The sequence below is a fragment of the Carcharodon carcharias genome, chromosome 10 (genome assembly GCF_017639515.1).
Source record: "Carcharodon carcharias isolate sCarCar2 chromosome 10, sCarCar2.pri, whole genome shotgun sequence".
Classification (NCBI taxonomy): domain Eukaryota; kingdom Metazoa; phylum Chordata; class Chondrichthyes; order Lamniformes; family Lamnidae; genus Carcharodon; species Carcharodon carcharias.
This window is the reverse complement of record NC_054476.1, coordinates 119,338,497-119,357,873: the sequence shown is the minus strand read 5'-3', so window position 1 is coordinate 119,357,873 and position 19,377 is coordinate 119,338,497. Positions and strand designations below refer to the sequence as shown.

The window sequence follows — 19,377 nt, the reverse complement described above, 5'->3', positions numbered from 1 at the left end:
TGATAGTATACCTAGATGATGTTCTGATCACAGGGTCAACTGAAACTGAACACTTAATTAACCCGGGAAAGGTATTAAGAAGATTCTTGGAAGACAGCATACAATTAAAGAAAGAGGAATGTACATTCCAAGTGCCAGAAGTTACTTACCTGGGTGACAGGACGGACGCCATGAGTTTTAATCTAGCAGAAGAGAAAGTTAGGGCAATCAAAGATGCACCCTCTCCATCCAATGTGACCAAACTTAAATCTTTCCTGGGTATGATCAACTATGGTAGCCACTTCTTGCCAAACTTATCCACTGTGTTAGCATCATTACACATGTTGTTAAAAAAGAATCACCACTGGTTGTGGAATTCACAAAAGGAAGAAGTCTTTGTGAAAGTAAAAGAATTATTGCATACATTGCGATTATTGGTACACTATGACCCATCAAAAGAATTGTTATTGACATGTGATGCTTCTCCTTATGGTGTGGGAGCTGTGTTATCACATAGAATGGAAAATGGATCAGAAAGGCCAACTGGCTATGTCTCGCGAACCCTCTCCACAGCCGAGAAGGGTTATTCCCAGGTTTATCAGGAATATTCAGAGTGAAGGAATTCCATCAGTACCTGCATGGATGACATTTCACCAGTGTGTCAGGCCATAAACCTCGATGGGTTTATTCAGTGAGAATAAAGCCATTCCGCCAATAGCATCAGCAAGAATACATTGGGCTTTGATATCTGCGTATGAGTATACCTTTATGCACCGTCCTGGCTTACATATTGCAAATGCGGATGCACTCAGTTGTCTCCTGTTACCAGATAGCATTGTACGTACTTCAGTGTCACAAGAAGTTGTGCTTGTACTGAATTTCTTGGATTCTTCACCTGTGTATGCAAAGCAAATCAGAAGTTGCATGAACAGAGATGAATTTTGTCGAAGGTCAGAGACCTTGTATTGCAAGTGTGGTCAGGTTTACCTATTTCTGAAGAGATGAAACCATTCTATTCCTGAAAAACAGAGTTAAGTTGTCAAAATGGAATCTTGTTGTGGGGATCAAGGGTTGTCAACCCTTCGCAAGGAAGAGAACTGTTCTTGGCAGAGCTTCACAGTGCGCATCCAAGCATATTAAAGATGAAAATGCTTGCATGAAGCTATGTCTGATAGTCAGGCATTAACAGTAACATTGGAAGCATGGTCAAGCACTGTCTCCAGTGTCAGCAACAATAGAAGTTGCCTGTTTCAGCTCCACTGCATCTTTGGGAGTGGCCTGGTCGACTCTGGGTCAGACTACATATTGATCATGTGGAGGCATTCTTAGGTACCACGTTTTTGTTGATCATAGATGCACATTCTAAATGGATGGATGTGTATGAAATCAGATCACTAACATCAAGCACAACTATCGAAAAGCTTCATCATTGTTTTAGTATACATGGCCTAACAGAAATCATCGTTTCTGATAACGGTGCAGTCTTTACCAGTACAGAATTTCTGAGCTTCATGAATTTAAATCGAATCAGACATACTAAAACAGCAACACATCATCCCTCAACAAATGGTTTAGCTGAGAGAGCTGTGCAAACCTTCAAATCTGGAACGAAGAGGCTATCAGAAGGTACTCTAGAAACTTGACTTTCCCATTTTCTTCTCAGTTATTGGCAACACCATCTGAATTATTGATGAAACGCCACTTATGTACAAGGTTAAGTCTGGTGTTTCCAAACTTAGATGGGAACGTAGAAGGGAATCAGAGTAATCAAAAATTGAATCACGATGTTCATAGCAAAGCTTGCAGATTTGCTGCAGGAGACACAGTATTTGTGCGGAATTTTGAAAGTGGACCTTGCTGGGTTCCTGGAACCATTGTCTCAGAAACTGATCCCTTATCCTTCCAGGTGGAAGTGGAAGGCAGAATTGTTTGAAAACACACGGACCATCTTTGGGATAGAAAGACAATCCAACAACCAACAATTCTGCCTGTGATTAATGTCGAACCATCAATTCCTGAGGTGACAGATCGACCTAGAATGTACGATGTCTCTGTAGAATTGCCGAACCCTGAAATGCCACTTTCTAATGGCGTGTCTTGTGCTGCAGTTCCTGATCATGTCGATCCTGTGGAAGAACCTCAAGTGGCACAGCTATGCCACTCTAACCAAATAAGGAAAGCACCTCAGAGACTTAATCTTTAATCACCTGAATTGTATATATGATGTGTTTTTTTTTAAACTTCATTCATGGGATGTAGACATCGCTGGCTAGGCCAGCATTTATTGCCCATCCCTAATTATCAGAGGGCAGTTAAGAGTCAACCATATTGCTGTGGGTCTGGAGTCACATGTAAGCCAGACCAGGTAAGGGCGGCAGATTTCCTTCCCTAAAGGATATTAGTGAACTATTTGAGGTTTTACAACAATCGGCAACGGTTTCATGGTCGTGGAGTTTTAATTCCAGATTTTTATTAAATTCAAATTTCACCATCTGCCATGGTGGAATTTGAACCCAGGTCCCCAGAGCATTACCCTGGGTCTCTGGAATACTGGTCGAGTGACAATACCACTATGCCACCGCCTCCTGATTCTTCGCCTTAACAGTCACAAGGTGCTTCACACAGGCTTAAAAAAGGGATCGTGATCCAACAAAGATTATAAGGGGTAACCAGAGCTCCTCCACATCTCTGCAAACCATAACCTACCCTCTCCCACATCCTGCTCACCCATCATTTCTGACCTTGAAGGCCTAGAATGGCTCGATTTTCTCCATGGCTCAGATTTAAAATTCCCAGCCTTTGGTTCAAACACCTTCTTGACCTTGTCTCGTCCTACCTCTGCAATCTTCTCCAGCCCTACAAGTCCTTCCCACTATCACCCTTCTGGGACTCTCTACTCCTCTCACTCCAACTTCTTGTGCTTTGCTACCTCCTTTCTCCCCACAGTTGATGGCACAGTACTTTGCCATCAAAGCTCCACAGTCTGGAATTGCCTCCCTCAAGCCTGTCTCCCTCTCCAATTCTCTGTCTGCCTTTAAACTCTATTTAAAACCCTTCTCCTTAACTGAGTTTTGGTTAACCCCTTATAACCTTTGTTGGATCAGGATCCCTTTTTTAAGCCTGTGTGAAGCATCTTGTGACTATTAAAAATATGATATAAACTCAAGCTATTGCTGTTGAGCATTTACATTGAAATCTATGAACTGAAATAGCACGAGTATAATCGACAGCTTATACCAGAAGTTGAAATTGATGTGATTGTTTTGGCATCTTTAATATGGTTTTATCAAAGGAAACAAAAACTGGCTGGTGGAAACTGCCAGAGACATATAACTACTATACATAATTAGTGCTAGAATATTCTGGCAGCTAGTACTTTGGACTTGTTTATCAGCTCCACTCATCTCACTGTCATAAATGCCTATTATCATAAGTGCCCACTAAGCTCCAAAACACTTTCTTTCCGTCCTGCAAAGCAGAATTCTGATTTAAATGACATTTCTGTGCTCAATGAGCCAATTGAAAGAAATTGTTTGCAAGACCTTTTTTGAACTTGGATATTTCCAAGCAGCTGGCCACCTAGCACTAGATCTACATCATTACAGAGGAGCTAAAACAATGAAGACAACGAGTTCATACATAATGTTCAAACATAAGAATCAAGGTAATATAGTTTACGCTATATTTCCAAATGTGCATTATATTTCTGCTGACATCTGAATTACTTCACTGCACCATAACCTGTGACGTCATTGGCTGAGCACAGTTGTGAGAGGAAGAATAGATTAGGAGCTAGTAATCATACAAAGGTCAATAACGGTGATATGCAATATGTAAATGAGACTACCACAACTGAAATATTACCATTCGCACTAGAATTATGATTGTCTAGAACATTATTTCTCTTTACTACATATCTTAACTCTGATTCATGGTCTTGCATCATTGAACTCAGTTGATAGAATACATTGCAGCTCAGTTGAGAAATTCATAACGCAACAAGAGAATAACCATTTGTGAAATAAAATTTTGGTAGTTTATTGCAGTAGGAAATTACACATTAGGGATCACAATTAAAAGGTATACTGCATCCTCAGTATTTTTGCTATTATTAAAATTAAAAGGTATACTGTTTGGAAAATCACATTCATATTTTAAGTAATTTATGTCCCAAGTGGTCGTTATGTAGATCTGATTTTCAGTCACATTGGCATATTTGTCAGGGGAGAGAAAGAGTCACAGGACCTTGAAAGATTAGAAATCCAGTTGTTTTATCTCTGGACTTTGAGCAGCCCTACATCCCAATGATAAAAATAAGCTGTGAAACAGTCAAGGGAGTCAACATGAGACCTTAACACAAAAGGCAATTACCATCAAATTACACTTTTATTGCATTCATTCTACGTTTTTGGCTCTCTTATGTTGGTTTCAGTCAGAGTACATACAACAGGTAATGCAAGTGGAATCCCATGCTGCATTAGCTAACAAATTATGTAAAGGCTATGTTACAAACACCTCAACATATGCAGATTTTCACATTAAAATGCATACTTTTGTTCAGATGAGGTTTGTAGTCTTGGCTACATGTGCAACTCTGCCAGCAACTGGCATGTGCTGAATCTCCTGGGCCTACTTTGAATCAAGCAGGCTGTCAGGGCTAAGCTAGCACAACTTAAAGACCAGATGACTCTTTGACACACACATCTATCAATTTATCTATATGTTATATAAAAAAATCTTGCATCTAACATGCTCTGTTAGTAACACTTGCTTCTGGTAATATCACATTTCCGCTATCACACTTTGTTGATTGGTTCAAAGTAACAAATCAGAACTGAAGAGTTGGAGGATAAGATAATGAAAAGTCAGGAAAGTAACCAGAAAAATATCAAGTATTGAGGATTTATGAAAACAATCAATGCTGAATGACATGAAATGATGATGCACCTTGTGTGTGCCATGAGTTGTATTTTTCTCTGCATCATGAAACTCAATCATTTTCTGTGTAAGTTGCTGCAAGTGTGAGCTGATCACATCATGGTGAGAACAATGGGATGCAGGAACTCAGTGAACAATGGGACCAGCAGTATATCTCTTTAAGCAAAGGGTTTTAAGAATTGAGAAAGAATTGGAGGAACAACTTCGAAAGAGAGTCAATTAGAGGGAGTGAACTAGTCTCAAATCAGGTACAGAAAAATAGAGACGGATCGAAAAAGTGGAAAAGAGAAAAAATTGACAGAAAGTAAAAAAAAAATTTAAAGTCTCTAAGAACAATTTTCCACCTGAAGGAACGTGACTCTATAGTTTAAACTGTTCAATTTATGGACAGAGAGGTTGATTGTCATTGCTTTAAAAAATGATCATATTGTTAAAAAGATACTTACTGTGTTAATTACCAGACTTAACTTTCTGTGGCAAGCTAAGTGGGCAATTAATATGCAAATCTAGCAAGGATTTAAAATATTAGGGGGGCAAAAGGTGAGATGCTGTTTGTGCAAAAGCAGTGCAAAGATCGACCAGCGAGTTCTGGAGATTTGCAGCTCCCAATGCATCTCTTAATCCTCCGAATTTGCTGTCTAATTTGTATATTAATAACCGCGCATGCCACTAACATGCCATGATTTTTCCAGCCCTATTTATTTTTTTCCCAGCCACTAACATTCCTACTGTACAGAATAAGGTTTGTAACATAGAAAGGACATTAAATAGTTACATATTTCACAATCATATGATTAAACTTAACTATAAAGTTGCCTTTTGAACACTTTAATTAAAGGTTTTATTTGAATGTGTCAGCCTATCCCAAAGGCGTGGACTTGGAGTTGATGAGGCTGTGTTTCTTTATTATCCAAGGACAATCCTGGTATAGTCCTGTTGTGTGGGGAATGCCAGTAAATTTGATGCCAATGGCTCTTTTCCATGTTTAGACTGCTCCCAGGACCTTCATAGACTCTCCAGTCCACAGGGACCTAATGCAGGTCTTTGGCTTATTTTTTCCACACGTCCTGCTGCCAGAGCACCCAATGATCACAGAGCACCCAACGATCACACAATACCAAGGTCCAAGAACATTGTTTACCTTTAGTTTAATTTGTTTAACTTTAGATAATGAACTTTCTCCTCCATCCCCACCCACTTTCCGATCCCCCTTTTTCAAATAGTTTATAATATCTTATATATATATTTTTTATATATATTTTTCTTTTCCCACCTATTTCCATTATTTTTAAATGTAAATCCATCCATTGTTTTATCTCTACCTTTTAGCCTACTTCGATCCCTTCCCCCCACCCCACCCCCACCAGGGCTATCTGTACCTTGCTCATCCTGCTTTCTACCCTTAATGTCATCATTAGCACATTCCTCAACTAATATCACCACCGTCAAAACCCCTTTGTCCTTTTGTCTATGACATCTTTGGCAATTTCTTCTTTGCCTCCACCTATCACTGGCTCTACCTGTCCCAGCCCCCTTCAACCAGCTTAAATTCCACCTCATTTCTATATTTCCTAGTTCTGATGAAGAGTCATATGGACTCGAAATGTTAACTGTCTTCCTCTCCACAGACGCTGTCAGACCTGCTGAGTTTTTCCAGGTACTTTTGTTTACTGCCTTATTGCTGAACCTAGAGCTACTGTATGAGATTTATATGTAAAAGGGGAACGGACTACAAACAAAGGTAAATTGTACTTAATTTGCAAATAGACTACAGTAAAACTGACTGCCCTTGAACAGTTAATATAAAGCACAATCACACGTCTATTATAATTTTAACAGTAAAACTGTTTCTGTGGAGATATTATGAGCTTGTTGGAAAAAGACAATTCTTAATCTATAGTTCCTCATGCTCATAAGAAACAAGTTTAACAATTAAATGGCAGCTCACAGTCATAATCATTAATTTAACTTTATTTATGACCCAAAGCAGTTAGATAGAAAAGTTTTAGTTTGTACTTGACTGTAAAGCTCTAATTAGTCCAAAACAGCATCTTACTAAATGTGGCACAAAGTGAACACCTGCACAACAGGAATCTGAGGGTTATGGTTGCCAAATTCAAATCATACTAGATAGAGGAGCTAATCTGTGTGCTGAATGACTTTCTCAGTTATTGGAATACATTAATATTTTGTTTTCATTTTGACAACAGGAATAAATTGGCTGCATTTGATGGAGAGTTAAATGTAGTGTTTAATCGGCAGACTTGCTGATAATATGATGTCAACCTGCTGGAAATTGGTCACATGGCCTGCCAGTGCTGGAGGAGCTGGCGTTGTGTTGTTAGTCAAAAGGCTTGGATTTTCAGATTTACCAATGTGGAGTCATGGGTAGCTCGCCTGTTTTTCATTATCACTTCCAACAGTTTTAATGTGAGAGGTGGGAGGAGGTGCAAGGTGTGTTCAACAAGTGGCTAATTCAGTAACCCCCACTTTCCCACTAGGCAGTAAAAGTGAAGACTTACCAGCCGTACTGCTCACTATGTGGAGTAGGATTCAGCTGGTACCATACTGGAGTCTGTGAATATTTCAGTATTAGTGAAATGCATTGAATATCTTACTTCAGCGGTTCACAATGGAAGTGGTGTCTGTGACCCTCCAGGAACTCATGAGAAGCTTTCAAGGGATCTGCCAAAAACAACCAATTTGTAGAATGTGCAATCTGCCTAAGCATCTCTCTCTCTAATTAATATTAATTCTACTTTTAAAATGATATTTTCTGATTATGATTTTTGAAATATGTTTTGTCTTTAATCAGAATCAATGAGATATTTCCTTACAGATATGCGCTTGCCAGTTAAAAATACTCTTCACTTGTCATCTGGGGAGAGGTGCTGAAAGGAATAAACAATTGATCAACTGTGCGAAGTAGCACTTCCTTGAGCTGCACTGTCATCGAGAGCAGCATCACTGGAGTTTAATGAGGCTGTGAGGCTGGGGCTGTGAGATTTGAACACACAGGGGCAGGCACATACAGCAGGCGGAGGGGTTTGGATCAGGAATGAGCAAGTGAGTGAGTGAACCAAGTGGGCTGGCCACAGGCCGCTCCCTAGCTCTGGGCCATTTGTTTCAGCCTCACAGCTCTGGGCCTGTTTATATTGCTGCTGCTTTCTTTTACTTCCTTTTTATCCAAGTGTTGGTTGTGTCATCTTCTTTCTCAAGGCTGCTTCTTCTCCCCATGTTCTGCTATGCTGATTTTTTTTCACCCCATTCACTTCACTGTAACCAAAAAGAACATTTTAGGTTTGTCTTTTAGGATAATGGTGGTGGTGAGGGGGATTAATGTGGAATTGAGTACCAGTTGTTTGCTCAGTCCTTGTACCTGATGGGTTACTTTCCATCTTCCTTTGTAATATACTGTTAGGAAGAGGGATTTTGCACCATTAGAGACCCATATTATCTTTGTTCACGTATCTACATAATCTACTTTAGATTATCCAAAATACTGCTGCTTGTATCTTATCAAATAGCAAGTCCCTTTCACCCATCACCCCTATCCACATTGATTCACGTTGGCTCTTTGTTCCCCCAACGCCTTCTCATCTCCTGTTTAAATCACTTTATGGCCCAACAACCAATCCTATTCCTTCCTGATTCCCATACTCACTTCTTCTCCACATCTTTGTAAATGGTGAGGGTGAAAGGAACAGGGATGCACATGAGACCAGTACGTGGCAGGCTGTAGACCTGGAGTATGTTACAGAGATAGAGAGGAGAGAGGCAACGAAAAAGTTTAAACACATGGGTAAAAATTTAAAATTTGAGACACAGGTGGACTGTGCACAACGTAGGTCAGCGTGCACAGTGCGAGCAGGATATGATGGGAGATGTGAAATAGGTTCTCAACCAGAGGAAGGCAAGAAGGTTTCAAGGGGTCTGCCAAAATTAACCAGAGAATGTGTAAAATACAGGCTGCTCTCTCTATGTCTCTTTATTGAATTATTAAATCTGTGCTTGTGCACCACAGCCATTCCATTTAGCCAAGAGCCAGTAACTAAGCTCTGCTGCTCATGCAGGCACAATAAGCTTTGCAACTGCAACAAGTCACTTATGCCCTTCACACAAGCTTCAATCTGGTGCCCAGCACCAGCAACAAATTCCACAGTAAGGAATTGAAAAAATGATAAGTGTATATGTTCCATTATATAAATAATTTTTACATAGATAAAGTGCTTGTGTTACAGTGGATCCTGTGGATTTTTTATAGCCTGGGAGAGGGCCTCAGAAGGAAAAAAGGTTGACAACCTCTCCCTTACTATAAGTTGCATATCAATTGTGATTAATTATATACAGGTGCGGGGCATTATTGGGGCTTTCACTTGAGCACATATAAAGAGAGACTCACTGAAAATGCAGGGAGGTGGGATTGTTGAGTTAGGAGTTATATGCTTATAATGTTTTATTTGGTAAATAAATGTTAGACTGAGCAAAGGTTAGCTCCAGTACCATCCTTCACCAATTGATTTTCTTGAATATAACAACTTACTGCATAATATCAGGAAATAAAGCCCTGAACTGTGATGTCATCATCCAATTCGGTGCCCTTGAAATATTCATAAACAATTAACGTTCTTGCAGAATATAAATGCTGAATCAGTTGTTACAATTCAAGATGCTACTTGTCAAATGCATTCTAAAGTGAGCATGGAAACGCATACTGAACCAGACAGGAGTGCACGTGGCATAAGCAAGCTAGTATAAATGCTCCCACATCCAAATTTTTTTGCAGAATTTCAGTGTATTCAGACTCAACTCTATGGAGATTCTGATTAAGAAATGTGCTACTTTTGTTCTCATATTTGTTCGTGCAGCTAACATCAAACTTGCAAAAGTTGATCACATTCAAAGAACGTCTTTCCAAAGTGACTTCTCTTCAGGAAAACAAAATAGAAAATTAAATTCAGTAGCACCTATTGTACATGGACAGACTGTCATACCACCTGAAGTTCAACACTCAAGGTGAGGCATGTGCTGGCTGGCCAATCAGGCTCAATAAGAGGTTAATTGAGGAATTTTCCAGTCGGCCTCCAGGTTTCTGCTGACAGGAGTCAGTTTAGGTGCCTTAAAGCAGAGAAGCAAACCAAACCCATGACTGCTACCATCTAGAAGGACAAGGGCAGCAGGCACATGGGAATACCACCGCCTGGAAGTTCCCCTCCAAGCCACTCACCATCCTGACTTGGAAATATATCACTGTTCCTTCCCTGTCGCTGGGTCAAAATCCTGGAACTTCCCCCTCTAATAGCACAGCGGGTGTACTTACACCACATGGAATGCAGCGCTTCAAGAAGGCAGCTCACCACCACCTTCTCATGGGCAAAGAATGCTGCCCTAGCCAATGACGCCTACATCCCAGGAACAAATAAAAAAATAAGCTGGATGGCCAGCACTCCAAACCGGCCTAGAGGCCCTTCCTGCATGTCTGGGTGCAGATGAAGAAGGGCTCCCCCTAGACTTAAATGGCCATTGAACCTATTTTTTAATTATACTGTTTTGAAAAATTGGAGAAAGGGTGCTTTCATGTTGAAGCACACATTCTCTTACCTACCTTCCATTACAACCTGCTGTTCCTCTCAAGCTGGAAAGCCCCCTTCACCTTTTAGCCTTCTATCTTCGAGTGCCTGCTCGCCATCCTTAATTAGAGAGGGAACCTGTCTCCATGCCAATTCATCGGGCACCCCATAAAAATTCCAATATGTGACTGCCTCCCCCACAGAGGGAAAATCTGGCCCCAGGGCTGGAATTTTCTGGCTCCACTCTGCCAGGTTCCCATGCGGAAGATGCAGCAATCCCTTCAAACGTTCATTGACTTCAGCAGAGTTGGAAAATACCTGCCATAGTGTATGAAATTTCAGTTGAACAGAGAACCTTTACAGTATATTTAATAATTAAATATTTATGAATTTTAGAAATATGCTGCAGTGATCATAATTCAGCCTGATGTATTTATTTAAAAACAATCATTCAAGCCTACCTGAACTTCACTGCTAAAGGCTGAATAATATGGGAGGGGGACGGTCCCCTCACCCTACCGGAAACAATGTTGACGCAGCACCAACATGCTCCACGCCAACCCGCACAGCCATAAAGTGCTGTGGAGTGGACTAATGAGGGCCAAGTGGTACTTCAGCCCCTCACTGGGGTGGAAGTCCTGCCCTCTGGAGCTGCCTGCCAATCTGATAGGTCAGCAGTTCCATTAGTCCCGGCAGCACCAGGAAGGTATCAGTGACTGCTGCCAGGACTGCAAGAGGAATAGAAGATCAAGGCCCATGGAACCCCAGAGCGGATAAGTCCGGGATCTTGGACCAGGAGGGTTTGGGTAGGTTAGGTAGAGGGGCAGGGTTGGGGAGGGGTGGTTTTAAGGGAGGGAGCAGGTAGGAGGAAAGGAGGGTTTTGACCTAACAGGGCCATCCCACTATCGGCAAAGGGCAGCCCCTAAAGAGCAAAAAGCTGCCCCCGCTTCTTCCTTCCCAGCCTTTAAATCGGTAAGTTAAAAAGTTGGGTCTGACTGCCCATGCCAAATGTTTTATGGTGTGGGCAGCGTATTATCAAAGTCAATTGGCTTGGCAACAAGCCTAATTGACCCCTGATTATTCATTTAAATATGGCAGGTAGGCTGATTTCGGCATTTTGGTGCCCACCCACCACACTCCGCCCCCATATTATGGAGGTGAGCATGAAGGTGGTAGGATGGGTTCCCACCAGATTTTATGTGCCCCCTGTCACCACACGAAACACACCCGCCAGCGACATGTAAAATTCAGCTCATTTTCTTTCACACAAATACCAAATACTGTGTATTTTGTTTGAGAGTCACTTGCTGCGATGGTCCAAGAAATAAATGAAAAGGAACATCAACCAAGTACCATCCATCTGATCAGAAAAAGGACTGTGCCAGCTACCATGCTACATTATGCCTCCTTGTTCTCTCTGCATCCATTGATGGGCCCAATCTTCCAAGGAGTGGCAATCACCTACTTTCCTACTTTCATACCTTGCACCAAAGTTCCGCATTCCTCACCTGGGCTTCCAAGCTGGGCCTCTTCAGAAATGCGGAGCATACTAGTTCTGAGAGGCCTTCTTAGATAATGCAGGATCACAGGAGAATGCTAAGCCACGGCCCTTTTTACAGCACTAGCTGCTGTATTCCATACATAGAAAGATTAAAGGTCCCAAAGCCACTTCAAAAAGCTATAGATAAAAGGTGTGTGTGTAAGATAAGTGGTGAGGGAGTAGGATGGCAGGTGGGTGAGGTTGTAGGGTGGCAGGTGGTTGGGTGAGAGGCTAGGGTGGATTGGCAAGGTCGTTGGGTGGTCAAGAGGGAGGTAGTTGGGCTCCAGAGGGTCAGTAGTATAGTTAACCAGGAGTTAGAACTGGTTTTAACCTTTCTAACATTTCCTGGCTTACTTTTCTGGTAAGTGAGTCAGAACCCTCCAATGTCTCTGACTTTAACTCAGAGTTTCGGAGGGTTCCGGACACAGGGTAATTGCCCATCAGAAAGTCCAAACTTCCAAGGCAATTCCTGTGCAGTCAGTATTTCAGGACTTCTGGGGGATCCCCCAGCACATCTTGTGGGTTAGCTCAGGGACACGGCCATCTGGAGATCGGAAGACCTGGGCCAATATGTTTGGCCATACCATACTCCTCCATTACTTCTACTCCGTTGGCCAACAGTGTGGCACTGCCGTCATGCAGTCTGGCTCTAACCTGTCTGGCTGCAGTTAGAGCATCTCCATCAATGGCTCCTGCCACTGTACTGTTACCTCCACAGTCTGCCAAGAATCTATTCTTGGCTGCCTTCTTTTCCTCAGTTGTACACTGCTATTTAGCAACATAACCTGTAGACATGGGGGCCAGCTTCCACAAGTACGCTGTTGACTCTTTGTCCTACCTTTCCCCGTACCTCTGGACTCTTCCACTGTGTCATTATTGTCAGGCTACTTGTCCAACAATTACTTAGTCTTGGATGACCTTCAGTTTCCTCCATCTAAGTGCTAATATGACTAAAGTGATTGTTATTGGCTGCCACCACAATTTCTGTACCCCTGCTACTAATTCCATCCTGTCTTGGGCTGCCACACACTGCAGCCACAGCATCCTATTCAACTACATGCTGAGGAGTTCAGGCGAAAGGTCATCGATCTGAAATATAGACTCTGACCAATTGATGCTGCCTGACCTGCTAAGTGTTTCTGGCATTTTGTTTTTATTTTAGATGAGCAGAATCTGCAGAATTTTGCTTTTGTTGCACAAACTTTCTATTTCCTTGATGTGCCCTTTTGCTGATCCTGACTGCAGCTTCTGCCTGATGCTACTGCCTCTTTCCAGGAGTCTCACAAGACCATAATGGAAATGGCAACAAAATCTGGAGAGATGTGAAACAAGCTGATGACTCACTATCACCTGCTTTACATGAAAGCACAGAGTCAAGAACTACCATTACAAAATGTGATTCTACACTTGTTGATATAGTTGGCACAGTGACATGAAGCTATTCTCCTCTACATTACTCAATGTTTACAGAGATGCTGTACTTCTCCCCCTCATCTGCAATTCATACTGACAATTTTCAATGTGTCATCTTCTCAGGTCACAGTGGCTCGCTTCAATTGCCCACAATCCGTCCTGGCTCGCTTCAATTGCCCACAATCTGTCCTGGCTCGCTTCAATTGCCCACAATCCGTCCTGGCTCGCTTCAATTGCCCACAATCCGTCCTGGCTCGCTTCAATTGCCCACAATCCGTCCTGGCTCGCTTCAATTGCCCACAATCCAATCTGGCTCGCTTCAATTGCCCACAATCCATCCTAGTTCACTTCAATTACCCACAATCCATCCTGGCTTGCTTCAATTCCCCATGGTTCATGCTGACAATTTTCTTATCCCTCATTTCAAAATGTCTATTGCTCTCCGTGATCTGAATCTAAGATGCCACTTTTCTTCCCCACTCCACTCCTTGCTGCCTCAGTTCCTACAGGCAGGACTCTCCTCCTCTCTTCTTCTATACTTTATGCTGGTATTCTTTTTCGTCACGCAGCTTGTAATGGTTTGTTTCCTCCCACTCCTAGTTCATACAGGATGTTTCAAAAATGAAGGAGTACTGCCTTATTTTAGCTTTGTAGTGGTACCTTCAGTTTAGTCACTGGTCACTACACATCATAAAATCATAGAATCTTACAGCAGAGACAGGCAGTTCAGCCCATTATTCCTTCACCAGCTCTAAAAAGGAGATATCCAATTAGTTCCGCTCACCAGCTCCTTCCTTTTCAAATATATATCAAATTTCCTTCTAATGTTATCATAACCACCCTTTCTTGATCACAAGAAGTTTCTGAATAAAAATAATTTCTCCTGGTCTATCCTGGTTCTTTTGCCAATTACCTTAAAATGGCCTTGATGTGAAGTTCCTTCCATTGACTGCAAAGCTCGACAGGAGAGCCAAGCTATTTTCAAACCAGGACAGACTGAGTAATTTATTCAGTTTTAATGTAAGACAACCAGTTATTTTTAAATGTGACAGTTAATCAAGTCCAGGAAGTCTTGGTAACTATTTTTGGATATTTAAGAAGCAGTGGTTGTTTGAATCACTGTATTATTTGGCAATATATACATCAAAGGGATATAGTTCAAACCAGTACAGTTCCCAAAGTGATAAATAGCACAACAAGGGGGAAACAGTGGGGTTGATATTGACTTTGTCAATGGAAATGAAACATTTAATGTCCCATTCCCCCCCCCCCCGCCAAAGCGTGGTAGGTTTGGTAGCAGGGGGCATTTATTTGTGCAGCAGGGTGGCGGGTGGGAACACCATTGCCTTCCCACTTCTACCCCAATTAAGTCTGTGGTGGTAAGGTTCATGGGCGCCCTTCCCACCCCGCTGCCAATTGGGGCCCTGGTCATTAATACAGCGGCAGACAGGGAGGTCGTCAAATGGGGAGCACGACAACAGCCCATGTGGGTTGCTTGAGGGCTTCCAGGGACGGCAGAGAGAGGGGTGGGGGTGGGGATGGGGGGGAAAATGGTGTGCCTCATCAGGAACTCTGATCTGTGAATTCCCACAACAGGATTTGATCCTCCTTTCATAGCAGGTGGTCAGAGCAAAGAATTGTTAATTTCCATGCATCGGGGCTTATGCACACCTGTCTCTGTCCTCGGATGTTTATTCTAAAAATGAGCATTGATGCAACTAACAATTGCATTATTGTAGTAAGACGACATTCTTAGCCACTATTTATATAAGGTATGAACCAAAGACTGTCAAAGTCAGAAGGGCAGGAACAAGCATTTGGAGCTAAACGAAGAGCATCATTAATGTTTTCTTTATCTTTATATCAAAATTATTTTTACATGACTTCCCATGTAAATGTAACTTGTTTTTAATCTACACATTGCATCTTTTTAATTAACTAACGATATAATGGCATTTCCAACAAGTACTGAAATATTTCCTGCATTTTCCTGTGAATTATTGTAATTTGCATAATCAGTTTTCCGCTTGGCCCAGCATTTGTTAATATTCACCACTTATAGCTTTGCCAGTGATCCATTTCCAATAAATCTCCCTAATAGTAGGACTAGAATGCAGACTACAATACCCCATGGGCATATTTTTGAAAGTGTCTTATCATAAATAATTTAGTAGCTGTTAATCCCAGAAATCATCCCACATCTGTCAGTTCAAGCAAATGGCCCTAATTTATGTCCAATGTGGGGAATACGCCATTTATCAACTGTCATGGAATACAAATTAGTGTTGGCAGGGCTAAGATCTGAAGACATATCATAAGACAAGGAGTTATTGAAAGCTCATAAAGAATAAAAAATGTTTGCCATGGTTTCATTTTCATAATTTTCGATATTGTATATATTAAATTGAAAAAACAGTCAACAAATATTCATCTGTCCTTTCTGCTATTTCATCCCCAATATTTACCAGGCAATGGGGAGGGAACGGGGATGCCCATGAGCACCAGGAAAACCAGGAAAAGCCAGGAAAGTGGAGATCCTGCTGAATTTAATGGCAACACTTCATGACAATTTATTTCTTCCCTTTCTCGCCCGGCAGTCGGCCAGATTGAGAGGCTGGCTGGTTGCCAAGTGGGAAAGCCTGTGGGAGGCAGCAGCCTGGAATTGCTGGGCACGGTGCCGGGTAATCGGGGAGATTGGGGATCGGTGCAGGGTGAGAGTCTCGGAGTGTTGGTGGGGGGCGGGGCTCAGAGACTTTGTATCGGGTAGTGGAGAGACTGCGGAGATGGGGTGGGAACAGAGGTCCTGGGGAAATGGAGAAATTGCTGGTTAACTGGGGAGATGACACCGGGAGAGTAGATTGCTGGGGCCGCTGAGGACCGAGTGATTGGATAGGTCGCAGGAGGGTTAGAAAAGTCACGGGGGATCAGGAAGGTTAGGGCTATCGTGTAGACTAGGGGAAATCGCGGGTTAGGGATTGGTAAACCCGTAGGGTCTCTAGGGGAGATCGTGGTGGCTGTAAGGGAGGTTGCAGGGATTCGATGAGTGATCGCGGTGCGCTCCAGGGGACATTGTGGGGGCAATGGCTGAAGGGTGATTGTGAGGAGCTTATGAGAGAGATCATGGTAGGAGGGCTGGGGAAGCAAACACTGTAAATCAGCAGTTTCAAAACTGTGGCCGGGATTTTCCCTGAAATGCGCAAAATCCGTTAGCGGGCAAGAAAAACGGCGTCCCACCCACTGGCCACAATGGCAGCTTTTTGTAGTGAATGATCCACATCGTAGCTGATTAATTATTCATCTGCGGAGAGCGCGCTGTTCCGCCCGACCCGCCGTGAATTTAGTGCTCCCTAACTCCGGGCGCCCTGCACAGCGTTCACACTCTCTGCAGCAGCTTCAATGAAGATATGGCTCCTAAAAGGCAGAAAGCAAGTTGCACCCAAATTCAATGATGCCTCACCTGGGGCCGCCGCAATGCCCCCTACCCCCGCTCTGGTTGCTGGCCTTCCACCAAGGTGACAGGTTTGGGAGGCAGTTGCAGCGGTGGTCAGTGCAAATGCCCTGCAGAAGAGGTCAGCTACCCTAAGCAGGAAGAAGATGAATGATCTCATTCATTCCTCCAGGGTAAATCAACCATCTCATGGCTCTCAACTCACACAATCTCAAGCCTATTACACATTCACAAGGAGCTTACTTGCTGCCACCTCAAGGGATATTAGCACTCACTCTCACACCCTCACATCTCCATGTGGCCTTATCTCCTCTGGAGGTTGCATCCTAATCCTGTCACATCGGCCACACATGCCAGGCATCCTTATAATCTGCCTTCGCATGCGTCTCACTCACATTCTCTCCGTTTGTCTTCATGCAGGACTAGCTGGCTCACAAGGAGGTCCCATACTGGGGGTGGAGTTCCTGAGATCAAGGTTTTCATGGACTTTGAGAACAGAGGCATAGAGCTGGCCGCAGAGGACGTAGACTGTCCCTGTGCTACGGTGAGATCGGCGGCGCATATCCAAGTGAGGATGCTGCACTACAACATCAATCAGGCAGCTATATTGTGAGTGATTTCTCCTGTTTCAGTCACTGGCCATTTTCTCTCCTTTCTTTCATAGGCACCTCTGGCAAACTGCTGAGGGCATCCACGAGCCAGGCCCTCAACTCCAGCCCTGATGACACCTTGGATAAGGAACCTGAGGACAGAACATTTGATGACCCATCATGGCGCCCACCCACACCCTCCACCAGCTCAGGGACACACACCTCGGTGGGGCCTAATTCTAGCGTAGCCTTGGGCTCACAATTTGGTGAGCACTGCGCACCATCTGCTCTACAGTAGGCGAAAGCAGGGACATCAGAGGTCATCGGCACTTGGAGGACTGCTGGAGGTCACGATTCTGTTGAGCCCAAGTCCAAAGATGAGCCTCCAGACTCAGTCCTAAATCAGTTGCTGGTGCTGCAATTGCAAGCACGGGATGTCTGTTGCACTCCTCTGATTGCAATGCATGATGCCTAGTGTGGGGTGCACATGAACGTTCACCACAAACCACTGCCCCCACCCCCACATGACCAACTGGTGGCAGCTTCGGCCAGGTGACTGGATGCTCTGCTTTCAGCCCAGGCGCTGGGATCATCATTACCAAGGCTCACTGTTTAGACTAAACAGTGTGTACATGAGATTAATTTAGGGGGTTTGGAGGCTTCTCCCTGTAAGTAGTGAATGGCCACATTTCCAAGGGGGCTCTGAAGCTTGTCCAGTAGCCCAATAGTTCTCTAGTTCCATAATACTCTGGTGAATTTGAAGGCTGCAAATGAGGGGTTAAAAGCATCATTGCCACTTTGAGGGATCAGTCTTGCATGAATGGGCATCATTGCTTCACCTTACTGACTCCCTGCATGTCAGTTGAACAGCTGCTATCCTGTTTCAGCTGTGACTCTGTCCTCATTTTGGAACTATAAATTCAGTTGGGTGACCCTTTAGTGCCCCCACCCCCTTAGTCATGTGCCTCAGTGCAACTTTCCCCACTCGTTGTCCCCAGTGGAGCCCTTGCCCTATAGTTGTTTCCCTTCCCTCAGTCATGTCAGGCCCTGTCTCTGGTGGGGCCCTTGCCCTGCAACCCCTTCCCTTCCCTCAGTCCTGTCTGGCCCCTACCTCAGCACAGTAAAATCCACCCCTGCCTTAGCCTTAAGTGCAGATCACAGCTGCACGTCGTTTAAATCCTGTTGTGAAACACGTTCTAATCGCACATCAACGTGGGCTCTTAATCCAGCGCAAAGGGTTGGTTCCAGCAAGGAAGCATTTTAATGAGATGCTGATTTACGCTCATGATGTTCACGACGTTCGGCAGCAGGAAACGCGGCCTGCCACTGACATCGTAAAACTGGTTTTGGGTCTTCTCGCGAGATTTAGCTCTCGCGCCCACCGCTATCCACCACACCACAATCGGGGGCAGAAAATCCCGCCCTGTGGGTCACGACCCCAACATGTTCACAGAAACAACGATTAGGGTCGCAAGCTTCCCCTCCTCACAGACACCCTGCACCGGCACCAAGACCCAGGCGGTGTCTGGCCTACCCTAGCCTTGCTCGTCTCTTAGTCTCTCTCTCTCCAGGCCATGGAGCCTGGACTTCTGCCCGTGGCTGCTTCACTGAGTCTTGAAGCCTGGTCCCGCTCATGAACCCAGTGGCAATGCCTCTGCTGCTGAACTGCGGCCTGGCTGAGCCCAACTACGTTACCCTGGCGCTGCTGAATGGCCTGGGCTCCTAAATCAGCCTCCTCAAGACCCTCAAGCTGTGTTTCTACTGCTTCCTGGCCACAGTCCATGAGCTGGAGTGAAGTGATGGACTGGTGAATGCATAAAATTATTACATTTTTACCAATTGCTTTAAAAACACAGATTTTCATATATACGATGTACCAAATGTTGAACTACAATACAT

The 19,377-nt window shown here is 43.6% G+C and overlaps 1 long non-coding RNA gene across 1 annotated transcript in view; it reads right to left on the bottom strand.

The window, feature by feature from the left end:
* Nucleotides 1-7,563, bottom strand: part of LOC121283064 — a 37,768-nt gene extending 30,205 nt beyond the window's left edge. The window contains exon 1 of the long non-coding RNA XR_005944180.1: nt 7,440-7,563. This is a non-coding gene — a long non-coding RNA (uncharacterized LOC121283064). The remainder of the gene's footprint in view (nt 1-7,439) is intronic.
* Between the last annotated feature and the right edge of the window lie 11,814 nt (nt 7,564-19,377).